Genomic DNA, 24,173 nt, shown 5'->3' on the forward strand with positions numbered 1-24,173 from the left:
TACTGCAGTTTCACCTGACTCTTGAACACTTTCACTGACTGTAGAGTCTGTAAAACTACTGTCAACACTAAGAAATTCATCAGAATCTTTGAAATCATTAATTTGGTCACTATCAAATTCTACTTCAAAATCTGTTGTTGAATACGGATCTAGACTTGAGTACATTCCCAGATTAGTAGATGTTGTATCATCAAGCCCAGTCAACTGTGAAGAAGTGGTCAGATTCTGAGAGCTTGAATTGTATAATGGTGTTGAAGGAAGAGTTGAAACACTACTGAAAGAATGTCCATCATTAGAAGACAATGGAGTAAATGTACTATTTGTAGCCCAAACAGACATGAGTACAGTCATCATGGTAATTGCTGTTGTTGAAGAACAAGGAACAGTTATATTCCTACAATTCATAAATTTTTCAGCTGACAAAGTTGAATTCCATTCATAAGTATATGGTTCTGATATGGAGAGGGATTTTGGAAACTTAGCTCCGACTTGGTAAGCTGCTGAGGGAGGCTGAGATGTTGTAAAAGAGTCATTCTTTGGTCTGAGAGCTTGAAGTGTGTTGCTCTGAAATAAACACAGTAAACTTTTAGATAAGTTTCAACATATCTCAAACAATCAGTAATTTTGATCTGTGTACACTTACTTACTTATAAATACGTTAACATACATTAGATTTTGGTTAAGAAGTGAATTAAATAACAACAAATACCAATCAATTAATTGAACTTACCATCTCATTTATTTTTGAGAACGAAGCAAAAATCAAAGTGTAAATGTTCAATCAATTTAAAGCCATAATTCTGAAATCAAAGCAAATTATTATTTTCATTAGATTTGACTGCTCGGACTGTGACGTAGATACTGCAAAAATTTGATATTCTAGGCATTGCATAACATATAAAAAACCTATAATACCTACTGGAGGGTAGAACCAAACGTTATGAAATCAATAATGAGTCAGTAGAATCATACTGGTTGTTAAGATCAAAACCACTATAATGTTATAGGCATACCTCAAGGATCATTCTTAGATCCTATATTGTCTATACTCTTTCTCAGTGACCTTTCAAGCTGTATTATGTCTGCACTCAGCTTCAAATAAGACTGTTGCGTCATTGGACATAAAGCAAGTCTCTCAGGAAGTGGCTAACTTAGAGCTCCCTAGGCTAAACCACCCATAACTACCCCGACAGAAAATAATCCTTCTTACATTGGAGTAAGACTACACAAATCCTCATGGATGACAACAAGGACTTACCACTAAGAGGCAGCTAGCTATTTGAACATGCTTTCTACATTAAAAAAAAGTTTCCTCAAGTCATCCACTACATTACACAAAAATATTACACCTTGTTTATATTCTTTTATCCGTACACATACTTAACTGTACGAAGTAATTGACACTAAAAATGTCTGAAAGTGTTGTCATTAAGGAATTTGAATAATTGAATCATAGCTAAAGTTGTGTTATGTTTATCCCATTACACATTAGCATAGTATTGACTGTTTTTGTATTGGTAAGACTGAACAAGCTACCTGGCTAACGGCATACACAGTTTCTTTCTAGGATGATATTGTTCAATGATGCCAAGAACTTCGAAAAAGGCCAGAAATAACGTGGTGATAAGTGAGACGATGGTGATCTCATTCTTGCGCCAACAACCGTTCTCAGCCTTAGGTTGTGTCGAGCGATGTACCACGAGTATCACAGCATACACTGACGAACCCAGCAACCACAACACGTTCAGGTGTGCGAATACACGCAGACTGGTGACCTTCCAGCTGTCACAAAGCACTGGCATTAGAAACTTATATCATGACGAACCCAGCAACCACAACACGTTCAGGTGTGCGAATACACGCTGACTGGTGACCTTCCAGCTGTCACAAAGCACTGGCATTAGAAACTTATATCATGATGAACCCAGCAACCACAACACGTTCAGGTGTGTGAATACACGCAGACTGGTGACCTTCCAGCTGTCACAAAGCACTGGACATTAGAAACTTATATCATGACCAACCCAGCAACCACAACACATTCAGGTGTGCGAATACACGCTGACTGGTGACCTTCCAGCTGTTACAAAGCACTGGACATTAGAAACTTATATCATGACGAACCCAGCAACCACAACACATTCAGGTGTGCGAATACATGCAGACTGGTGACCTTCCAGCTGTCACAAAGCACTGGCATTAGAAACTTATATCATGACGAACCCAGCAACCACAACACTTTCAGGTGTGCGAATACACGCAGACTGGTGACCTTCCAGCTGTCACAAAGCACTGGACATTAGAAACTTATATCATGACCAACCCAGCAACCACAACACATTCAGGTGTGCAAATACACACAGACTGGTGACCTTCCAGCTGTCACAAAGCACTGGACATTAGAAACTTAACAAAACAGAAAAATTATTTACATGGTAATCTAAATTATTTGTGATTTTTATGAAAATTGTATTTCTTATGAACAATACAGTTACTACATGTTTAGCCTTTAATAGAAAATACATTAATTTTTAATAATACAAACAATGAGAAAATAATTATTAGTACATAGCAAAGTAAATAAATTTAAGTTTAAGATGTATTAATTTTTCTTACATTTTTGGCAAAACTTCTCTAATAACATCGTTGAAAGTGCCCCGAAGATATATTAGACATGTTCCAGAATTCTTTTAATGTACATCAGTGTCTTAAGTAACATACAGTTGGACTTGGCCCAGCTATCAACCAAAGTTTTGAAGGTAGTTTAAACTAGCATTTTAAAAATGTTTCAACAATATGATTGCATTTCCCTTTGTAATATTTCCCATTACACTTATCAGTAAGCACACATTTTAAATGGTTTTAAATTCTTCTCTACAGAGGTTGGAAACCTCACGTGACTGGGAGTTTTAATTGCCATAGACTTACAGGAGGCTGATTCTCCTCAGAGTTATTTATAGGTAGGAATTTTCAAGCTACCCGAGTTCAGATATTTGTCGAGATAGAAAACTCATAAAGTACAGGAGATTATAAAATCTTCCAGGTGCAAAAAGTTTTTAGGGGTAGAAAGGAAAGTGGAGACACACATTTTTTATGGTCTATGAGCCCTATAAAGTGAAATCTGCCACTGCTCCTGAATACATACCATTGTGGTATTGGCCAATGGAATCACTGGATAGCTTGACTGCAAAGAGAAGTTTCTTGATCGGGTGCCAGGTGGAATCCAACCCCGTTGATACAGCTAAAACCAGAGGAATCGATGCTTTGATTTAGAAGGCGATGCAGGAAGTAAACATCTTGAAGAAACTCAACTCAAGTGGACGCTCAACTCAACTAAAGTATAGTATTCTAGACAATAACTTGAGCAAATATTTGGATGTATTTGAATAATCAATATTTAACCTTAACAGTAAGAGTAATAATTTACTCTTTTGATCCTAATGTCCGTATACATGGACATCCACTATATCTGCATAAAATCCAATGTCCATATTAACAGACATTTACAAATTAACTGTTTTAAAATATAAAAACTTAACATTTATACTTGTGCATTACCATAATGATCACAATGAATCAATCTTTCTAATAAAATTGCGAACCAAACTTTATAGCTAAAGTATTATATAAGTATAATCGGTGGCATTTACTTGCTATATTTAAATCAGCTGTAAACAAGAACTGTCTATGCAGCTTATTGAAGGGTAAAATCGCATCATTGTTTGACTTCATTACTTCCTCAGAACTATTATTCTTAACATTTTTATATTTATTTTACATGAGTGTTTTTTGTTGTTTTTACTTAATGTTAACCCTATTTAATTTTATTTTAACCAGTAATTCTAAATACACTTTAATTCTTGAAAAATGTATAAATTTATCAAAAAATCCCATGTAGTTTACTTATTTATTGATAAATAAATATAATTTGGAGTGCTTGTTCATTTTTAACAAAACATTTAAATAAAGAGATCAAATAAGCGCTTACCATTTTTGACATATAGTCTATCTCTCATAAATAACTCTGTAAAAAAAATGTTTGAGGCAAGTTTTATTTTTAACCCTTTGAACCCCAGACCAAAATATTGATGGTGGAAAAAAACGTACCAAAATCATTTGACCTAAGAACTACCGAGAATCCCCGGAGCAGAAACAGCTGTTTTGCATACTGTTTGTAAAAAATTAATACTTTTGCTATTTTTTATGCCATTGTCCTTGTATTACACACCAAAATGTCCAGAATGAAATTTTATACACAGAAAAAGATTAGTCTGAAGTATAAAAAAATGTTTAACAGCATTAAAATAATTTTAAAATATATGTATATAGATTTTTAGGCAAAAAAATTGATTTTAAGATTTTTTAATTAAAAAATAAGAAATATTTTTACCATGGGCACCCACATTTTATTTTCTAAATTTAGTTTTGTGTATGTACAAAAAAAATTATATTGATATCTCTAAAAATAAACTTTTTTTAAATTTTTATATAAAAGTATGCGACTTGTAAAAACCTCTAGGCGTACAACACAAAAATCACTGATATTACCTAAAATAAATAAATAGTCAAAATTGTTGGTACTTACGATTTTGTATTTTAATAAAATACATATAAATATGTATTAATACTCATAAAATAAGTATTTTACGATTTCAAATAAATATGTATTAAACGCATATCCATGGCGACGATATTACGTCGCCCGGGGATTCTCGCAACTTCATTGGCGACGATACATCGTCGCCGCGGGGATCTTCGCATATCTTCTCGGCGACGATATTTCGTCACCTGGGGTTCAAAGGGTTAAAGTAATGCAAGAATAAATATTTTCAGCAGTTATTATTGTGTAATTTAGAATAATCACCAGGATATGATTCAATAATTTGCCTGGAGAAATTCTGCATACACCACATTTCATGCTAAATAAAAAAAAAAAATTAAATATTTAAAAATAATTTTTGTACATACTTTTCATAGGCTTTTTTCCATAGGCTTGAAAAACAGGCCAAAGGTACTAGTTTAAAAGACCCAATTCCCATTATTTATTGATTTTCCAAAGAGAAAGTGTTTAATAAGCAACACTAATAGCAAAACTAAATTTTTCCTAAAGGGAGAAAATCCCTCTTGAGTAGTATAGTAGGCCTTTGGTAGGCTCTCAGGTATGGTGTTGACTCTTGGGTTGACAAGACAGTCTGGTAGTTAGTTTAAAGTACATTTTTATTGCTTCACGAACAAAATAACATTACTGTTATGTCATATGCAAGTCATTATTTTTTTTTTAAATACCAGTACCTATTTTAGTTCTAAATGTATGTTGAATAAGGAATTCCCATTGAAGGATTTACTTACTCTTCTTCAAATATTTCTTATTAGCTTTTACAATTTTTAAAATCTTACTATTCTTTTTACAACCTCCTCTGTCATAATAAAGAGTTTATCACTCAATCCTTAACACTTTTCTAGTATTTTCCATTATTTATGAAAAGAGGGATTCGTAAACGTTTACTGGGCAAAGAACTGCTGAGATTGGGTAGGGTACGATAAGCGGACCTGGTTTTTTATATTGATATTGACAAACGATATTACTTAATTATAACTTTCGATATAACTAACCGATACTGATTTTGAACAATAACTAACTTGTATCAACAATAAACACTTTTTTCTAAAATAAACGTATTTTATTTTATAGATAATAACAGACAGTTGAAAGCTCGTGGAGGACCGTGAAACGAAGTTTAAAAAGTGGCAAATCAGCTGACCTGCTTGCAGATCATCTCTGTATTTGTGCAGAAGAGAAGTACGGTTTACTAGACAGCCATTCCAGAAATAATGAGCCCAAGTGCAAAAAAATAAAATTATATTATATTATAATATTTTGTTAGAAAAGGCATTTAAACATTCTAAATTAACAAAATCAAAAGGTTAAATTAAAAATTTTCTTGTTAATTTAGTTTTTTTAGTACTATCAAAGTTGGACTAGCTGGTACTGTGTACAATGCCTTTAAAAGTCCTCATTTTGCACACCTGATTTTCTTCTTTATTTTTGTCAAAATCTCATCTGTTTGGTTTTTTACATCAACATAACCTCAAAAACAAACACTGTCAACCTGAGTTTACTTGTTTGTGAGTTCAGAGCTGTTACAGATATATCAACTTCAAAAGTGATCACTGGTGTCCCGTACGGAACCAAAAAGTTGGAAAAGTTAACTTCCTGAGAAAACTAACGAAGACAAATTCATCGAACCCTCCAAAAGTTAGGTAAGTGAAGTCATCAATACACTTGTACAATCAATAGTCTATAAAACTCAGTATTTTTATATGAAACAGTAGTTCCGTACGGGACATTTGTATTGTGGTTCCAAAAGTCGCATTAAATGTCTGTTTAAATGTTTTACAGCCAAATTTCAACAAGAGCCTTATGGCCCTAAATCGTTTTAACCTAGAGTTAAACCATTAATATGTATTTATCTTTTCAGAAAATGGAAAACAAAGAAAAAAGAAAAGATATTTTGAAAAGTTACGATTGGATCCTCAGCGACTTGCTGCACACCGGGAAAAGGAGAGGCAGCGTATTACAGCCATAAGAGCTAAGGAGAGAGATCTTCTTAAAGGTAGGCCAGATATCTTAGAAAATAAAAGAAAATCAGAAACTTTAAGGAAACGAAAACAAAGAGAGCGGAAAAGGTTAGCTAAATTGGGTGAAGACTCAAATTGTCCTAATGTAGACTCTTCAGAACTTGGCTCATATAAAAGACCTCAGAGCTTAGGAAAGGCTGTGAAAAGGATTAAGAAAATGTTACCAGAGAGTCCCTCCAAGAAGCGCGCTGTAGTCAGAAAACTGATTTTAGAATACCCAAATTTGATATCGACAAAAAACCCTCATAAATGTAATGTAAAAGTAAACTTTCCGATGCTGTAAAGCAAACTGTCAAAGATTTTTTTACTAGAGATGATATAAGCTACCAAGCTCCTGGAAAAAGGGATACAAAGTCAATAAAGGATACTGTAACAAATAAAAGAATTACTGTACAAAAAAGGTTTCTTGTCATGTCCGTCAAAGAAGCCTACCAACAGTTCATTAAAGAAACAGGCATGCATCAAGTGACAAAGACCACATTTTATGAACTGCGACCTAAATATGTCCTTTTAGTTAGTGATACACCACATACAGTATGTATGTGTAAATATCATGGAAATTTTAACTATCTGTTAGAATCTTTACATAGCAATAAAATACTCAACAAGGATCTTGTACCAAATGGTAAAGAATTATTGAGAAAACTGGTTTGCAGCTTAAACCAAGAAAACTGTATGTTAGGAACTTGTGCCCAGTGTAAAAGTGTGGCTGAAAATGAACTTGAACATGTGTTAACATGTGATGATTATGATGAAGGGAAAAAAATAGTCTGGAAACAATGGATAGACATTGAAAATAGGCCGAAACAAGTTGAGCACAGCGGTACTGTTAAGGAAATAAACTTAATGGTACTGTTACTGTTTGGTACTGTTATGTGAAATAAAAAAAACAATTGCCTACATTTAGAGTTCATTGCTATGTTAAAAATGTGCAATCAGAAGAATTTGAAACAAGGAAACTCGAAAATGATCCTAAGTTAGGAATTCTGCAGATTGATTTTGCAGAAAACTTTTCTCTTATTTCACAGGATGAGATCCAGTCTGCACATTGGTCTCATCAACAAGTAACCTTATTTACAGCTTGTGTTTGGACTGGTACTGCAACAACTTCATACACCATTGTGAGTGATGACCTATCACATCAAAAACTGAGCATTAAAGTTTTTCTGTATAAACTAGTTGAAGACATTCTAAAGAGGTTCCCTAATGTAGAAAAACTCTCAATCTTCTCTGATGGTCCCTCGTCTCAATTTAAAAACAAATACACAGCTTCACTATTGTGTTCACTGCAAAATGAATGATTTTAAAATTGATTTTGACTGGTTGTTTTTCGCAACTTCACATGGAAAAGGCTCTGTTGATGCGATAGGAGGAGCCATAAAGCACAGAGTATGGATCAAAATCAGGTCAAGAAAAAGAATAATCTCAAATCCTTATGAGTTTTATGAATGCGCCAAAGAAGAAATAAAAGGGACACATATTTTTCTTTGTGTCTGAAGAAGATGTACAACATCATGCACATGAAATGGAGAAAAAAATGGTCAGACATAAAGTCAATTCCTGAAATTCGGCAATGCCATTACTTTATGCCGTATGACTCTACAAGTATACTTGTTGCACGGACTGCAAAATCATTAATGAAAAAATACAATATTTCCAAAGCGGAAGAAGACCTCTCAAGGCAGCCCCGCCTACGCTATGAGGATGTCTATTCTTCGAATGAATCTGATGATGAGGAAATTTGTACACCTACTATACTACCAAATGGTGATGAAGAGATAGCAGTGGGGTCATGGGTTGCAGTGATATATGACAGCCAATGGTATCCAGGTAATGATTGTTTATTTTAAATAGTGTTTAATATTTTAAATAAATTACTTACTTAATTGATGATTGATACCTAGACTCAAGAGGTTACAGGAATTCAGAACTTCTAAAAAAATTACATGCCTATATTAATATTACAAGGCAAATTTTTGTAACAATTGTACATTACAAGTTAAGTATTTTACAGGGATCGTTGAAAAGAAATCGGAGCAAGACATAGCGGTCTCCTTCATGGCTAGAGTCGGTCAAAGATTCTTTTGGCCATCAAGGCCAGATATCCAAACACTTCATCATGGAAATATAATGTGCAAGATCAAGGAGCCACCACACCCAGTGTCAAATCGTCATTTTGAAATCAACGGAATACGCCTATACGATGAGATTTTTCCAAAAATTAAATGTTTAGTTTTAACCTATTATTTAGAACTTATTCCTGTTTTGTAGTGTTCTCCAAGAAATGTGTTCTTTAGATTGTTGAGTATTAACCATTAAACAGAGCTGTAATTAACAGGTATCAACCTCTTAAAATACAAAAACGTTTGTCATGTAAAACGTCACAATATTCAATAATTTAAAATGATATTTATTTAACAGGGCCTAAATAGCAGCATTATGATTTTAACTAAGTTGAGTACATAGTTTTGTAAGTACATTTTTAGCCTACATTGTTTTTTGTTGTTGTTACAGAGAAGATGCTTCAACAACTTCTCAAAAACGGTTTATCATTGCTATGCAGGAGAAAACATATAAATAATTATGCATATTTCGTATTTCCTGTTATAAATGTTTTTTATGTTGTTATCATTACATTATTATTTATGAGTTTTTTCTTATTTCCAGTTCTAATAGTTTGTTTGATCGTTGAAGCTCATTTATTATTTATAAGATTCTCACTATGTGCGTTGTATTAGTTATTTAAATTTAAATTATGATTGTGACAATGGGTATAGATACATTGATATGATTTATAAAAGCGCATTATAGTATCAATAATTGTACTAATCAATATAAAAAAAACTGGGCCCCGCTTATTGTACTCTACCCCTGAGATTTACAGCAGATAATCAACGAGAATTTTTTAAGATATTTTGCAAAAAATGTTTGGGATTGAAAGAGTTAAGGTTTATGCTGATAGTAATCTATTGTTGGGATAGTAATATATTTCCAAACAACACATTCAGTATATCAACCCGGGATATCTACATATAATAAATATACTTAAATTTCAAATTTTCTGTAATATATTTACATTTTCACGAGAATCCTCATATTTCTTCAATTTAGATGTATAATCTTAGATATAATGGACATAGTAAATCTAGTCCAAGTTCCCTAAACAAGACTATTCAAATGTAATGTTTTAAACAATTTGCATCATTATAGCCTGATAAATTATTTTAAATGTATTGCATCATTATAGCCTGATAAATTATTTTAAATGTATTGCATCATTATAGCCTGATAAATTATTTTAAATGTATTGCATCATTATAGCCTGATAAATTATTTTAAATGTATAATATACTGAATATACAGGGTGAGGCAGATTATTCGTAACAACTTAAACCCACCTAATTCCACCCCAAAGAATTTGGAGAAATTATTTTGAAATCTCTAAAACTCCCCAAAAGGGTAGTTTTTGGGGGGTAGGGGTGGTTTTTGGAAAATTTTCAAATGTAAAGGTACGTTGAGTTATACCTCATTTTAAAGGTATTTCTTCACTGATTATTTTGATGCAAAAATTTTGAACCTATCTTGCCGCTTACGTACAGGGTACACCAAAACAATAACAAAATTAAGGGTTTGTGGGTAAATTTATTGCAACTACCTACACAAATGTAGAGAGATGATATTTTTATTGAAAAATAATGGTGAGATGGCTTATCGAAAAATATCATCAAATGCCACCCTACCCCAAAATTTACACATTTTAAAAATACATAGAATTTTGAAATACTTAACAGCCCCAATCTAAAAAAAATCAAATAGCAACCTAGGTTGTGTTGTACATAATTAGAAAGGTCTTTAAAAAATAAACATTTTCTACATTTAAAGTTTGTCTCTATCTCCAATGGTTTCAAAACTGTAGTACAAAAATAGATTTTTTTAATAATTTTACCAAGTTAGTTTGTATTAATATCAAAATCTAATGAAACAAATGGAAAACAAGTTGTACTTTTAAGTTTAATTTTGTTTTTTTAAATAATGTAGTAAAAAACACATCAGGATTTCTATCAGTGTAACATGTTTCAAAAGCAATCTAACCGTGGTGTTCATGTTTTAACAATCCCAAATACACGAGTTGCCCCTGGAAGAACTTTGGAACCAATTCCTTAGTCTCTTATCTAATCTCTGTTATTATCGTCTCCCTATTCAGTTGTTCTTGTGACCACGTGGTATGAGGTGGATATTAATTTAATTTTTTTTAAAGAACGTACTGTAAGTTTTGTTTGTTCTAAAATGCTGTTCTCAAATGAGGAGGCATTCCAGATGCTTAAAGTGTTAGGGGAATGTTTCCAAAATTACTCAGCTGCCGCTCTTCTTTATGCCCAACGTTACCCAGACCGCGAACATCACTCCAGGAACGTTTTTCAAAGACTTGCTAGTCGAGTTCGTGAAACAGGTCATGTTCAACCTGACCACAACAAAGGAAAGGAACTCGCTAGAACCTTTTTCGTAAAGAAGTTTTGGCAGCCTTTGAAATGAATCCGCATGATTCTACACGAAGAGTAGCTCTTGATTCTGGTATGAGTCAAAGATCTGTTTTAAGAATCGTTCACGATCATAAAATGCACCCATATAGGATGTCATTACATCAAGAACTCCATGGAGATGATTACCTTCATAGAATTTACTTTTGTTAGTGGGCTCGAGAAAAACTACAACAAAATCAAAACTTTCACCGTAACATTCTGTGGTGTGATGAGGCCACGTTTAGGAGTAATGGAAAAGTGAACGTTTGCTCCTTTGTAAGACCTGGAGCAAAACATGATGAAGTCACTGAGGATGTAGAGCAGCTGGCAGGAAAACTTACACACAACGACCACCTTCTGATCATTGCTGGTACAAACAATATCCAGAACACAAGCATAAAGAGGCTCACTGACGGTATTGACAAGTTGATAAATAATACACAACATACTAATCTAATTCTAAGCACAATACCCATGAGATATGACCAGCCAAACCTTGACCTCAAAATTTCCACAGTTAATTCAAAAATTGAAGAAATAGTAGCGAAACTCCCAAATCTAAAACTTCTCCCTCTTCATCTTCTTCCCAAACATCTTTTATGCTTCTGATAGTATCCACTTTAACAAAAAAGGAAAAGGCAGAATAGCGGAATTGGTCTTTAAATTGCTACATACCAATAAAGGTCATTTGAAGAAAACAGTTCTTACTACAAAAGATGTATCTGCTAGTGGATCTTCTGTTCTTGAGACTGCTATTACTGTTGTTGAAGACAATATGAGTAATATCTTTGAACAATACAAGAATAATACAACAGTTGACTTGGCACATACTGTGTCCTGTGACTTCCATATGTCGGCAGGTGTGGCGGTTAAATTTCATGACAGATTTAGCCGCCCATGTGAATATGACCTCATCTACAAAAACTTAGCACACCAGAAAATCAACAATGGCCCATCTGTGTACAGCTTGGTGACTAAGGAGGTGTACTGGGGCAAACCAACTAAGGAAGACTATAATGAAGCTTTCTGTCAACTAGATTTGGACTTTCAACCCAAGAACTTAAAAATATTGATGTGCTCTGCAGTGGGCTGTGTTAGAGACTTAATCCAGCCACATCACTTTGTATAAAATATAACTAAGTTTCAGAAAGCCACAGGAGCAAAAGTGTACGTAGTGTCCTATGATCAAACAGCAAGACGGAAGCTCTGGAGTGGACTCTCACAATGAATTTGTTAGGCTACTAAGGGACTTGATAGCAGCTGCTCAACTCCAACCACAAGAGGACAGCATAGCAGTACAAGAAACTCTGCAGGAGGACCAGTCAACAAGATCTGACACCTACACCTCCACTACCAGTGTTGAGCTCCAATCACCTGCTGCCCTCTCTGGGTGTGCAAACAGTGTTGTGCAGTGTGAAAATGTTCATTATGTTATCGAAAGTGCTACCCAAGAAAATAGTGTCCAGGAGGAAAGTTTGTCTTTGCATGATTGCTCTAAAAATAATACTAATGTTCAACTATATGTAACACAACAAAAATCACTTATACAAAATTTAAACTCCAACAAATGTAACCTTAATGTTAATGACACCAGTTTTTTTAGAATAATAGACAACACAACTGTAAAAAAACCTTTAAAAATCCTTCAACTCAATATACAAAGCATTAGAAATAAACTTTTAGAATTAGAACAATTTTGCAACATTGAAAATATTGATATTATTTGTATTTCTGAACACTGGTTGCTTTCTGATGAGGTAGGTCTGTACACACCACAGGAATTTGTGTCAGCTAGCTTTTACTGTAGGAGTAATAAAAAAATGGGGGTACAGGGATTTTTATCAGACCAAACATTAAATATAAAGTAGTACAGTTTGAAGAATTTAGCAGTGAAGTAGATTGTGAAATTTGCTGTATAAAATTGGTGGAACAAAATATTGTTATTGTTAGTTTGTACAGATCACCTCAAGGTAATATTGATAAATTTTTTCAAAAAATTTGAACAGGCAATAAAACACGTATCAAGTATTGATACACTGATAACTGTTTCAGGAGATTTTAGTATTGAAATGGTTTTATTACGGGTTCATAAAGCTATAACCTTTTCCAACTTACTTAAGTCACTAAATTTAAAATGTACTGTTCAGGTTCCCACACACTGTACATCTTACATATACAATATCTTAGTTAATTTTACAGAGAATTTGTATACAATAAGTCTTTTCAAGGATGTTTTGCTGACCATAACTCTCATGTGCTAGAGGTATATTCTAATAAATATCGCCATAAATCTTCAAATATTAATGCAGGCAATAAAAATTTGGTGCGCAAGCAGTCAGAAAATGAAATTAATTTATTTATTGATCTTTTAAAAACTGAAAATTGGGAAATGGTTGATGAATTTAACTGTGATAAAATAACAGTAGAAGAACTATGCAACAACTTTTTAAAATGCTATATAAATCTTTGGCATTTCTGTTCTCCACCTATTAGTAAAAAAAGTAAAGATAAAATTAAAAAAGTGCAATGGTACAACCAGAGTTTAGCACAAGAGAGAAATTATATGCTTAATTTATACAATATTTATAAAAGTTTAAGAAACAGTAGCTCAGAGGGTTGGGAATTAGCTTATAGGACCTACCGTCAATGTAAAGGAAATTATAGAAATAATTTAAAGCATGCCAAGAGACGAGCATGTGAAAGATATATATAGAAAAAGACCCTAATAAATGTAAAGCCGCCTGGGATATCATCAAGCAAGAAAGTAATTCCAGTACACAACACACAGTTACACTCGAACCAACAGAATTGAACAACTTTTTCCTAAATTCTGTCTCTGAACTTTCAAACAGCATCCCATCCACTAACGTTTTATTCTCTGACCTTCTAAGAAATAATCCAGTCCCTCCTAACATTTTTAATTGGCAAACCGTTACTGTGGACCAGGTAGTAAATGTTGTATTAAATTTCTCCAACTCCAAAAGTACGGATTTATATTGGATTTCAAATTTTTGAGTAAAAAAAACTATTTATATTATCAAAGAACCATTAGCATTTATTCTTAGCAAATGTTTCGAGTTTGGTTACTTTCCTGAGTTGCTTAACCCTCTCCCCGGGCAAACGCCTCGGCAGGGCGCCTGGCGCTAAAGTCCAAACGCCTCCAACTGCTTTATCAACGCCCTCTGCTTTGTGCTGCTGTCTTACGATTGTTTGGGGAACTAATACTGGAAATATCTATTGGCAGTATCATTGTTTGCCTTGTTTATTCATAGTTTTTATGACTAGGGACGCTATCTAGGATTAATAATTTGAAACGATTCATTCATTACTTCATTGACAGTGATCTTGTTGTTTAGTAGTACAATTCTTTCTGACTTGTGCTGCTATTTTACATAATTTGATGAACTATTTGGGACTTTTTATAACCACTCATTTACTGAAATCATTTCGTTAATTGTTTTCGCAGTCTTTACACTTGGTTCTGTACTTCATAAATGGCAGGTTCAAGATGTTTGCGTGATAGCGAAATTGATCACATTTTTGACAATGAAGTGGATGATGAAGGTGATGGTTTCAGTGACGATGAAAGTTCCATGAATAGCGATGTATTTAGTGATGAGGAAATTCACCATTCTAACCAAGAAGATAGGGACACTGATGACTCGCCACGTGATCCGGCGCTGCCTCGCGCCGACGGCACCGCGACCCGTGTCCCCACCATTGCCTCGCGCCTCTGGTACCGCCACTCGGGTCCCGCCTGTCTGGTCTAGACAAAGTCTTAGTGTTATCTTAATTTTTATATTTATAACCCTTTATATATAATAATTTATACAACGATTAAAACAAGATTTTTCATGTAAGTTTGACTTTTTGTTTGATTTTAATTTACCTCATAAGGTTGATATTTTTTAAAATAAATACAACGTTATTATAGAGGATTTAATCATCTTTGTAACGATGTACAATAAATAATAGTTTTATTAAAATAAAGTTCTTAACGTAGTAAAAACGCGAATAAGTGTGCCCTCGCGGCAGAGCGGCCGATTTAATTCAGCCCAGTAGCGCCAAAAGCGCTTCGCGGTAGGGTCATTCGACATCAATTCAACCAGAAAAAAATAATTTTTTCACCAAACACCTCAGATTTTTATGAAACTTGGTACATTTGTTCTATATATAGAGATTAATAACACCACCAAATTTTAAATTTTTATCTCACATACTTTTTTAGTTATGGCACTTTAAAGTTTGGTCGTTTCTCAGTTTTCCGAGCATTGGATAGTGCCCAGTAAAACGTGTATTAGGATAGAAAAAAAAATTCTCATTCACTTATTTGGCACCCAATCTTGGTGAAATTTTCAAGGTAGGTTTATATAAGTATAAGGAAGTTAAAAAAAAATATATATAACATAACCCTAAGCTAAGCATAAAATATTATAAAAAAAATATTTTTTGAACTTTTTACAATTTAAAAAAACGGGAACATGGCTCAGCGTAAAATTAAATATCTCAAAAAGGGAATGAGATAATCAAGAATTTTTTCCCCCCTAAATTATCTATATGAAGTGGGCTTTAATTTAATAAAATAAAAGTTTTGTGTATTTTCTTCCTTCTATTAACTAAGGCCATTGCAAGTTACAATATATTAATTACAATCAAAGCGAGGTTGTACCAGTCTCAATGGCTACAGATTGTTAATGAAAATTAAATAAAATTTTTAATAATTTTAATTTAACATTTTAATAATTATAATGTTCTATATAAACATTATAATTATTATAATATTTATATAGAAGCTTAGTTTAACACAGTACTGTACCTAAGTTCAATGTCAACATTCATGTTTAAATAGATTAGACTACAGAAATAAACAGGCAGATATTCTACCTCCTAATCTGGGCAAGTTGCAACACGAGGTTTTCATGTCATGACAGGCTGCTTTTCTAGGCAGTGTATCTGACAGTTATGAGCCAGTCTGTTACTAGTGTCCCAAGAGGTAACAGTGTTATAAGCTGTGGTGGTTATAAAGTGGTGTTTACCTTTCTTTGGATTTATGATATTGTGTTAGTGTGTGTGTCTGAGTGTTGAATTGAGTTTTAACTAAGGTGCCAATCTTTAAAAAACATAATATTAATACAAAGATTAATGATATTCCATATACTTGTATAGATCAAATTTTTGAACTTAATTTTTGAAATTTTCGTTGTTTTATGATGCATTTGTAAAGAAGAGAAATTTAACCTGCTTTTAAATCAATTAGAAATGGACAATAAGTGTAGTATAGGGCTATTAAAACTGACAGAATGCCACAAATTAACTTATGTTACAAAAAAAGGGCTAGAAAATGTTAGTGATTTGTCTGAAGAAAATCTCAACTTGATTAAAATAAGAAGTGAATTAGATGATAAGGAAATAATTAACATTTGTTTGCATCATAAGAGTTTATTTTTGACCAAGTACGAATTCCTCCAAAAAGTCTGTTGTGATCCTTTTAAAAAACATAAGAAACCCATTAAAAATGGCTTAAGAGTTGTAAGTATTCAGCAAAGTCAGGCCTGTATCACAAAAGGTTTAAAGGTAAAACCAGGGGAAAAGTTGTGCACCAATTGCTCTAAAAATATATTCTCTACTCCAAATGACTGTGAAGAAGAATCACATGATGATGATCTTTTTACACTGCCGACTGAAACTGAAACTCAGTTACAAAAAAGAAGAGGCTATTGATTCTCTAAATTCCTCTTTAACGGATATTGGTTGTTCACCTCTTAAATTACATGCGTTGAATGAAAACTCCAAAATTGGTTATGCACAAAATAAATTAGAAAAACTGCATCAAAATGTAAAAAAGAAAATTGAAACAGTTTTAGATGTTCAGTTGCCACCAAAAAATACCTAAATTGCAAAAAACAGCTGAACAAAAAGCAGATGAAATGGACCTGCTTGTTGAGAATATAAAAAGTGAAGTAAATAAACTTTCATCAAAAAAGAAAATACAACTATTAACGATTCCAGCATCACTGAATTGGTCGAGAACAAAAATCAAAGATGCCTTTGAAGTGTCTGATTATTCTGCTAGACAGGCACAAAAATTGTACAAAGAAAAAGGACTTTTGGCTGAACCTGAACCAAGAAGAGGAAAGAAACTCAGTCCTGAAGTTGTGGAGTTGGTCACAAATTTTTATCAAAGCGACGAGCAATCAAGAGTTTTGCCAGGTATGAAAGATGTAGTAAGCCTGGGAAAGAAAAAATATGAGAAGAAAAGATTAATTTTAAGTAACCTCAATGAAATATTTGCAAACTTCAAAAGGGAACATCCTGACATAAAAATAGGGTTCTCCAAGTTTTGTACTCTTCGTCCCAAATGGTGTGTTCTGGCTGGTGCTAGTGGAACACACTCTGTTTGTGTGTGTACTATTCATCAAAATGTGTTGCTCTTAATACATGCAGCACAACTGGAAAGAGAGTCACAAAGATCTACAAAATCTTCTTTTATGTGAAAATCCAACTCAAAACTGCATGTTAAGGCGATGTGAAACATGTCCCTCAAAAGACAATCTGACAACATTCTTACAAGCAAAGTTTGAAAACTACGAAGAAGATGCTAGAATAGAATTCTAACAGTGGGTAGCTACAGACAGGAACACAGATGATAACACAAACTTCAACTATTGATGAATTTGTTGACGAGTTGGCAACAAAAATAGAAAAAACTGATCCCTCATTCTTATATTGCAAAAAGCCAGTCCAGCTATTTTAAAAGCTTAAAGGATAAACTGTGCGCCAAACGAAGCCATTATATCAATGGACTTTAGTGAGAATTTCTCATTTGTGATTCAAGATGAGGTGCAGGGTTATCATTGGACCTCAGACTCCTGTACTGTTCAATCCAGTAATTATTAACATGTGTGTTGACGAGGAAAAAATAGTCTCATCACATTGTGTAATCTCCGATGACTTAAATCATGATGTTTGTATGGTTTATAAAATACAAGAAACCCTGTTAGAGTATGTCAAGGAAAATGAATTATCCCAATGTCACGGATGTTCACTATTACAGTGACGGTTTGCGCGCCGGACAGTACAAGAACAAATACAACTTCATGAACCTTTCACTTCATGAAAAAGACTTCAAAATTAAAGGCCAATGGTCTTTCTTTGCTACAAGCCACGGCAAAACTGAATGTGACGGTATTGGGGGAACTGTTAAAAGGTTGGCGAGAAAAGCAAGTCTTCAAAGGCCTCTTCAAGATCAAATACTAACAGCAGCTACCTTTTACGAGTTTTGTAAATCAAACATATCCAAAATAAATTTCCATTTCATTTCAAAAGAATCAGCAGATGATGTTCGCCGACAGCTTGAAACACGTTTTGAAAACCTTAATACTCTTCCAGGTACCAGAGAAGTTTTCACAACTTTAGACCCTTGGACTCTTCAGGAACATTAGAAGCAAGGCGAATTAGTACTGATGAACATCCTAGCCTAACGTACAATTTAAGGAGAGGGTTGGCCTTAAATGTAAGAGAAGAAGATTTGTACCCCTCACGCTACATTGCTTGTAAATACGACAATCTTTGGTTCTTTGGGATAATAACAAATGTTGCCAAGGAAGATGGAGACGCTACAGTAAAATTTCTTCATCCAGCAGGACCATCCCCCTCATTTTACTGGCCAAAACGAGATGATATATGTGATGTGCCGATTCCACACATCCTTGCAGTGGTTTGAGCCTCCACACACCTCGACTGGAAGAACATATCAATTCTCACCAGAGTGCATAAAATTAATTGAAAAGCTAATGGTTCATTAACTTTCAAAGCCTTAAAATAAGTACAGTGAAAGGGTGAATTATGATTTCCAAACATAAAAATGTAATTTATCCTTGTTTAACAAGCTATACCCATTTATTGAAACCAGGCGAACTTCACATTGCTCTCGTAAGTAATATAATGTCACTTTCAATGGTATCAATAAATAGAAGGAAGAAAATACACAAAACTTTTATTTTATTAAATTAAAGCCCATTTCATATAGATAATTTAGGGGGGAAAAAATTCTTGATTATCTCATTCCCTTTTTGAGATATTTAATTTTACGCTGAGCCATGTTCCCGTTTTTTTAAATTGTAAAAAGTTCAAAAAAATATTTTTTTTATAATATTTTATGCTTAGCTTAGGGTTATGTTATATATTTTTTTAACTTCCTTATACTTATATAAACCTACCTTAAAAATTTCACCAAGATTGGGTGCCAAATAAGTGAATGAGAATTTTTTTTCTATCCTAATACACGTTTTACTGGGCACTATCCAATGCTCGGAAAACTGAGAAACGACCAAACTTTAAAGTGCCATAAACTAAAAAAGTATGTGAGATAAAAATTTAAAATTTGGTGGTGTTATTAATCTCTATATATAGAACAAATGTACCAAGTTTCATAAAAATCTGAGGTGTTTGGTGAAATGACTCTGGTTTGAATTGACATGGAATGACCCGGTAATTCGACCGGGAGAGGGTTAAAACCTCCAAAAATTGTTCCAGTTTATAGAAGGGCGATAGGCTATTGCCTCAAAAATTATCGACCCATATCCATTGTTCCAATATTTTCTAAAATATTAGAGTCACTAATGCATAAACAGCTATCCCATTACTTTGAACGATTCAATCTTTCACCTGATTCCCAATCTGGTTTCCGGGAAGGTCGCTCCAACTATAAAAAAAGCCGTCATGGAAGTAGTAAATTAATTACTCTCTTAATGCATTTGAAAAATAAAGAATCAGTAGCCCTTTCGATGATGGATTGAAGTAAAGCATTTGACTGTGTCCCCTTTAATATTATCATAGAGAAATTGAAATTTTATGGAGTCTCAGAAGAATCATCTAATCTAATTAGGTCTTACTTAACTAATAGAAAGCAATAATATGTTTCAATTGGGGGTAATAATGCTTCTGTAAAACCAGTGAAAATGGGTGTCCCCCAAGGCTCAGTACTTGGCCCCTTTTTCTTTACTATTATAATAAATGATCTACCAAATAATTTGAATGTTAGTTTCAGTAGTCCTACGCAGACGACACTTCCCTTTTTGGAAGAGTAATAAAAACCTCCCTTATTTACTCACTAAAATGAAAGAAAAAAGCTAAAATTAAGCTTTGAAATGGTTTTCCTCTAAACAAGTTGCTATGTAACCAAGAAAAAACTCAAAATATTATTCTTAGCTTATCCAATAACTCTCAAGAATGGTCCAATCCGCAAAATTACTCGGTATTCACATTGATTCTAAACTAAAACTGGTCCCATCACATTAATAACTTATGCAGTAGGCTCTCGCCAGTAAGTTATCTTTTTTTGGGAAACTAAGAGATGTTTGTTTCTATTGAATACTTGAGGACAGCATACTTTGGTTTATTTCAGTCTCATATTTCTTATGGATTAATACTTTGGGGACATTCTTTTCACGTTAAAGATATTTTGATAATACAAAAGAGGGTTTTACGAACAATCTGTAGGGCTGGAAATTCTTAGAACATTGTAAACCACTTTTTATTAGTTTTAAAAATTCTCACAATTAATTATAAACCTATACATCTTCCATCTATTATTACATGTAAATACTAATCTGCGCTCTCATTCACACTTAGACAGGATTTGCATTCGTATAATACTAGAAATCGTGATAAGCTTGATATACCCCAGCACAGGCTGGCCAAAACAGGTTCATCTCACATGATGAACAGCATTGTTTTCTTTAATAAACTTAATGTAACAGCTTGGACTGCCTCAACTGGTGTGTTTAAGAGTAAGTTTATTGCATTGGTTACAACAAAATCCATTTTTATAATCTAGAGGATTTTCTAAATCATGATGTGGATGTAGAATTTTAATTCTGAATAACTAAATAGTGCCAGAGTAGTAATTACACTCATACATTGTAAAACCGCAATTGTGTAAAACCCCTGATTTTTTTATTGTTTTTGGTGTACCCTCTACATAAGCGGCAAGAAAGGTTCAAAATTTTTTGCATCAAAATAATCAGTGAAGAAATACCTTTAAAATGAGGTATAACTCAACGTACCTTTAACATTTGAAAATTTTTCCAAAAACCACCCCCCCTACCCCCCCCCAAAAACTACCCTTTTGGGGAGTTTTAGAGATTTCCAAAAATAATTTCTCTCCAAATTCTTTGGGGTGGAAATAGGTGGGTTTAAGTTGTTACGAATAATCTACCTCGTTTGGTTTGGCCGCTGTACGTACTGTACGGGTGGTTTGGCCACACCCTGTATTAGTTTTTTAGTCATCAAGGCTCTTCCTTTATATCATTTATTAGGGCCTAGTCACAATTCCATCCTAACTTAAATTATATAGGCTAGTTGCTGGAAATGAGGCCAAGAAATTCCTGTTATTACTACTACTGTTAGTATTACTTGTTTTAGGTGTTACTGTATTTTAGTGAATTTACCAGAGCACGTAATTGACTTACTTCTTTTATCACTACTTCACCCTAATTCAAAAGTGAAATGCAACTAGTGACCATCGATGTATCAATGCTAGTGACTAGTGGTGGGTATAGAATAACTGAATGAAAATACTGGTTAGTTTGGTTATTTTTAATTTAAACCGATTAGTCGGTTATTTTTGCTGCAACTAGTTAAATCAGTCTTAAGACTAAATTTTCTACAAAGTTAAGTGATTGTGCAAACTTAGTCCTATACTTGAATTAGTCGTTTATTATAATACATTATTTTAGTACACCAGTCTCGTACTTTAACGATCACCTTTAGGTTTTTTTGTGATTCACAATTAAAATAAATTATAATATTGCCATTTAAGCGGTAATTACATTGTAGCCTATTAGATATTATATGATAATAAACATTTCTTAACCACTGTATAGTCAGCATTGTGTTCCTGTCTTAACAGGAAATAGCTCCTTTCCGCAATCCATCCCTCTGACGCCATTTGTATCAAATAATCAGTACGTGGACGGACACGGTAACGAATTCGTGATTATGGTGTTTAAACTTATTGTTTCATTGTGTAATTGAACGGTGACGGGTGATAAAATGGTATTTTAAAATGCAAATGAAAAATGTTCAAAACATTTATTTTAGACCACTTGTAACCATTTTGTTCACGATTGAATTTTGTTGTGTTTTATATGTTTTTAATTAGTCATTGTTACTTTAAGTGAATACAGTGCGTTCATTTTTTTCATTTATAATTTTTTAGTTTTCTTTTGTTCTTGTAAGGTTCCATAGAAAATGTAATAAAAAGGAAAACCTAGTGCACTGTTTTTGAAACATGCCAGTATTATTTACATTGTCAATTTTTGTATATATTTATTTTCTGATCTAACCAGTATTTCAATAATGATGGATTAACCTCCTTTATTATGTTTTAATATAAATAATGAGTGGTTTTGTGGTTGAGACTTACTAATTTTATTTATTATTATATTATACTCTGTATATTAAATTATATTTTATTTATGTTTTATTTTTAAGTTACCAATTTTGTTTTCTTTCTAATGTACTCTTAGTTGTGATTTGATTTGAAAATGTTAAAATTACATGAAATAAAAATATGAAAAACAATAATTGCAGACCAGTTTTAATTCTGATTTAATTTATGCCTTATTGGAAACATGATCTACTTAACTCCAAATCGAAGATTTTCCTTATTAAAAATAAAATATTTACTTTCTTATAAGATATAGATAAAAAGGTTTTATGTAGCCGTTATGGTCAAGGTGTTTTGTGAATATAAAGTTTTGTTTTAAATATAAAATAGGAAAATTCATTATATTAAAAGTGCAAACTCTGAAACAAGAATAAAACCTATAATATTACTAAATAAAATTGCGGCAATTGAACTATTCATCTGATTAATGTGAAGTATACAATTAAGTGAATTAATCAATCTGGATTGAATTAAAAAAGTAATCTGTTATTCATTCGACTAAAATAACCGATTAACCGACAAAAATAACTGACTGGTTAGTCGGTTATAAAAACGTCGGTTATCCCTATCACTAAATGTAATTTGCACAAATTGTTAGTAATTAAAAAAGTCAGACTATCACTCTAAGGGTTTATTTCAGCACACCTATATGAATCACTGATGAGTGATCACTGACGTCACTCATTAGTCTGTTATCGTGACTAGTGCTCTCTCTAATCTCTAAACAGCTGAATTTCTACTTGTAATGTAATGCTTAGTCTGTTTAATAAATTTTTTTAAACCCTTGCACGAGGCTCTAAAACATGCCGCCACTACAGGAAAAAAATGACCGCCACTAGTAGGGTTAATCCGCCCTGTATTATTCTCTCACTCCACTGAGGCGCCCTAAAATGAGTGGGAGAAGTGAAAACATTAAAAATATAAACTAAAAGTAATATATATAGAAGTATATATTTTTGTGTTCAGAATTAAACATATAATAATATTAGCATTTAAAGTTGGCCTTAAAAAAATTGTTACTAAAAATTTTTTCCCATAAAATTCCAAATTTACATTTTGTTTTTAATTTGGGGGGGACCATACCTAGTAAACCAAGTTATAGTAAGAAAACTATAAAAGTGAGATAGCCATTTTGTGTCAAATTTATTCTAGTTTCAGAAAAACATAAGCATTATACAAATTTATGAAACTATAATAACGCTAATATAACAAAAAGCAGCGATGCGCATAAATTGTGAAAATAGGGTGTTTTACTAATACAGTTTTACTTGAATACATGTTATATTGCATATTTTATTACTCAGAATGAAGTAAACTGTACAGCAGCTTTCTGGAAAGCTTGAAAAAAATTCAAATTTACAATAAAAGACACAGTTTTACAAAATATGTTAATATTTATTTACATCACTGAAAATTGATGAATTAGGTTGAATTGACCATAAGAAAACAGTATAAAAAAATTAAACTCACTTATTTTTAGTCAGACTCGCTTGAAGACCTTGGTGATACGGCTCGCTTCTTTTTCCTGCCACAGTATGTGGGACGCCAGTAGTGTTTCAGTT

General features: G+C 33.0%; 1 long non-coding RNA gene across 1 annotated transcript; it reads right to left on the reverse strand.

The window, feature by feature from the left end:
* LOC124370660 lies at positions 1 to 24,173 on the reverse strand. The gene is made up of 5 exons (XR_006923202.1): positions 24,082 to 24,173; positions 3,146 to 3,241; positions 1,537 to 1,782; positions 731 to 800; positions 1 to 564 (listed from the first exon to the last, which is right to left on the reverse strand). It is a non-coding gene; the product is annotated as an uncharacterized LOC124370660 (long non-coding RNA).

This window comes from Homalodisca vitripennis, unplaced genomic scaffold (genome assembly GCF_021130785.1).
Source record: "Homalodisca vitripennis isolate AUS2020 unplaced genomic scaffold, UT_GWSS_2.1 ScUCBcl_399;HRSCAF=2300, whole genome shotgun sequence".
Taxonomy (NCBI): domain Eukaryota; kingdom Metazoa; phylum Arthropoda; class Insecta; order Hemiptera; family Cicadellidae; genus Homalodisca; species Homalodisca vitripennis.